Genomic DNA, 4,046 nt, shown 5'->3' with positions numbered 1-4,046 from the left:
GCTCTTTACCTGTGTTCTCCTGTATTTCTTTGAGGGTGCTATTTATGACTTTCTTAAAGTCCTGTATCCATGAGAAGTGATTTTATATCTGTATCTTGCTTTTCTGGTGTAATGGTGTGTCCAGGACTTGCTATGGTGGAAGAATTGGGTTCTGATGATGCCAAGTAACCTTGGTTTGTGTTGTTTATTTTCGTATGCTTGCCCCCTGCCATCTGGTTATCTCAAGTGCTACCTGCCCTTGCTAAATCTGACTGGAGCCTGTCCTTCCTGTGATCCTGGTTGTATCAGAACTCCTCAGAGTCAAGCTGTCTCTGTGATCCTGTGATTCTGTGATTCTGTGATCCTGGGCTTGTTAGAGCACCTGGGAGTGGAGCTTCCTCTGGGTGTTGTGGGACTGGCTGCGGAGCTTGTGCCCAAGGTCTGCCTAGGGCACCAGCCCAGAGAGACCGGAAGGAACCAGAGGCACTGGGCTGGTGGAGTTCCTCTGTGCCTGGTCCCACTGGTCCCAGTTACTCCTGATGTTGGGACAGATGTTGGGTCCTCCTCACCTCTGATCCTGGGCGTGTCAGAGCGTCCAGGAGTGGAGCTTCCTCTGGGTGTTGAGGGACTGGCTGCAGAGCTTCGGTTCTAAATTGATGAGGATTCTAGGAGTCCCCAAGGAACACTGTAGCTTTCCAGTTAAAGTAGGGGCTTCTGCCCCCAGAGCTCCCAGGAATTAAGACACCAACCCATTCCTATGCTTCATTGCTAAATTCTGGCTATGCTGACTCTTGTGGCAACTTTCCAGGCTATTCTCACATGTGGGGAAACAAAGCTAGTTTCTTTTGTCACAGTCATCCCACATTACCCAAAAGGTCTGTGAGGGGAGGAACAATACATTTTTATGGCATTGGAATGACATTAGATCCAGGTTTTCAAAAAAAAAAAAAGTGTGTGGGGGCAATATGAAGTTTTAGACATGGAAATATGTTACAAAAATATTTAGCAAAACTGAGGTGGGTGAACCCATGTTCTTAGAAGCTGCCAACTTCCACACCATGGCAGGTTAAGAAAATTTCAAACAGGTCAGAGTAGTAAAACAGAGATGGCTTCTCCCTGGTTCACCACGCTGGCAGCTGGGCACAGGAGAGAACCCATCTCACCTGACCTGGGGAGGCAGGCCTTGTGACCTGGGGAGGCAGGCCTTGTGTACATTAGGGTTGGACATAGGAGCTACTCTTGGAAGGCAGGGTTTGCTGACCTCTGCTGGGCCTGGGTGAGGGTAGTGAATCCAGAGCTAGAGGGGAGAATTCCATATTTGAAAACTAATAAAAAATATCAACCTCCAGGTGTGTTGGTGCATGCTTTTAATCCTGTCACTTGGGAGGCAGAGGTCTGAAGCCAGCCTGGTCTACATTGCAAGTTCTAGGCTAGTCAGGGTTATGCAATGAGACCCTGTCTCCAAATATACATCAATAGTAGACTCTTAGACAGACAGACAGACAGACAAACCCATGAAATGGTGGTATGTGTGGGTGTGTGAGGTATGCGCACACACTCAACAGTGCGCTCCCCCATCAGGCAATGTGTAGAGGTCAGAGGTTGATGTCATATCTTTTATTGGTTGCTTCCTTAATTTTTGAAACGAGGTCTCTTATTAAACCTGGAACTTGCCGTATCATTTAGGCTGGCTGGCCAACTTCCAGGATCCTCCTGTCTCTGTCCCTAGTGTTGGGGTTATAGGCACACAGGCCACTATGCCCAGCTTATGAGGGTACTGGGAATCAAACTTGGGTTCTCATGCTTGTACATCAGGCACTTTACACACAGAGCCACCACCCCAGGCCCAGAGGAAATTCTGGTTGACATTATAGCTATTAGTGAGATGCAGTAGAAAACGCCATCTCAGTAGAGTCTGAATTGGATTCGTTTTTTTTTGTTTTGTTTTGTTTTGTTTTGTTTTTGTTTTTTGTTTTAATTTAATATATATATATATATATTTGAGGCTGTTTCTCTGTGTAGCCCTGGCTGTTCTGGACTCACTTTGTAGACCAGGCTGGCCTCAAGCTCACAGAGATCCGCCTGCCTCTGCCTCCCGCCACACCTGGCCCTATTTCTGCTTTTCAGTGGGTTGCTCTGACCTGAACCTATTTTATTTCTATAAGTCAAAATAATTTGTAAAATAAACAAATAAATAAATAACAGTGGTTCTGGCACAGAATTTCAACTATCACTCTCAGTTTTTAAAATTCAGTTTACAGCACTGGTTCCAAGTGGCAGTAGCGATTTTGGGTGCAATCCGGTAGCATCTGAGGGTACACGTTCAGGACATAGCTCAGCATTCTACAGGGTATGGGATATTTACCTCAGTGACCAAGCATGCGCCAGCTTGTAAACAGAGCCAAGGTGGAGAAAGGCTGGGTCTCAGGGAAGAGAGAAGCCAGCACGGACCCCGCCAAGAGCTTCACCTGCAGAAAAAGCTTCCCTATGGGATACATTTTGAAATTGTGTTCTAGGGTCCTTGGGGTGTGATGTAGACCCTTGAATTTCTGCAACAATATTCACTGCATAATGTTATCATAGAAATTAAATGAGAAAAGATGAAGGAAAACATTAGATTTCATGTCCAGGTGCCACAGGGGGGTTGCGATTACCAGCACTTTGTGAATTACTTTTTACTGGTTAAATGCACTTACATTAAGATAGCGTGGGGGAATCCACAAGACAGTAAAACATACATTGCTTTACTGCAGGTTGGCTGGCCCAGAAGGGTCAGGAGAGGATCCCAGAGGGACTTATAAGCCCCTCAAAGTCCAAGTGGCCAGGCTTCTCCCCTGAGCACCTCCAACAGCCAGGTGTAATGGCTAGACCCAGACCCCACGCTACATGCTAAAAAGCCCGGTGTAATGGCTAGACGCAGACCCCACACTACATGCTAAAAAGCCCGGTGTAATGGCTAGATGCAGACCCCACACTACATGCTAATAAAAAGCCCAAGCTCAGGACTTGAAATCCCACCAATCCTCACCCTGGAATGCTCGCCCACCCCCCGCTCCCAAAACCCTATCTAAACCCTGTCTTCTGTTCAGTTCTCTGCTGCTTCTCACCCAGAGCAGAGGCAGCCACCCTCCTGGGTTGTTCCCTCCCAGGGAATCTCTTGTGTGAGGTTTGTTGTGTGGTGTGACTTTGTGGCATTCCTTGGCTCCTGACTGCCAGGATGCCTTTTCATCTGAGCTTTAACACTTCTACTTCTGCCAAGTTTCTCTCCCTCTCTCTCTCCCTCCCTCCCTCCCTCTCTCTCCCTCTCTCTCCCTCTCTTTCTTCCCCCCTCTCTTTTCTTTCTTTCTTTCTTTCTTTCTTTCTTTCTTTCTTTCTTTCTTTCTTTCTCTCTTTCCCTTCCTCTTTCCCTCCTTCCTTTCCTTTCATTTTTTTCTTTTTTGTTTTTTTTTTTCGAGACAGGGTTTCTCTGTGTAGCCCTGGCTGTCCTGGAACTCACTCTGTAGACCAGGCTGGCCTCAAACTCAGAAATCCGCCTGCCTATGCCTTCCAAGTGCTGGGATTAAAAGCATGCACCACCACTACCTAGCATTTCTTTCTTTCTTTCCTCCCTCACAGCAAGTGGGGTATGCAGTGAAGGTCACCCATTATTCCTTTCCCTACAGAAACTCTGCTCCCCTGTCCTGACCCATAGATTCCTCCTTGGTGCTTGTCCCCTGTGAGTGGATGGCATACTGAAGGAAGCATAGAATTATTCAGGAGCCAGTGAAACACTGCATTGAGTACTCTAGGTCTACACAGGCCTGGGCGTGGACTCTCATGACCTCTAGCACTTTGACTAGTGCTTCCATAACTCCCCAACCTCACACCTTGCCCAGCATCTCTTGACACACTCGCAGTCACAGAGTCACAGTCAGAGGCTGGCCTGCCGCACCAGCCCTATTTAAAACATGACAACATGAAAGGGAAACTGAAAATCAGCAAGCCATCAACTTGCTCTGTGTCTGTCCCCTAGGGTCGTCCAGGTAAGTCTACCTTTCCAACCTTTTCAGTATCTTTTATTTTTCCAG

This window comes from Mastomys coucha, unplaced genomic scaffold (assembly GCF_008632895.1).
Source record: "Mastomys coucha isolate ucsf_1 unplaced genomic scaffold, UCSF_Mcou_1 pScaffold14, whole genome shotgun sequence".
Taxonomy (NCBI): Eukaryota; Metazoa; Chordata; class Mammalia; order Rodentia; family Muridae; genus Mastomys; species Mastomys coucha.
This window is presented reverse-complemented; position numbering follows the sequence as displayed.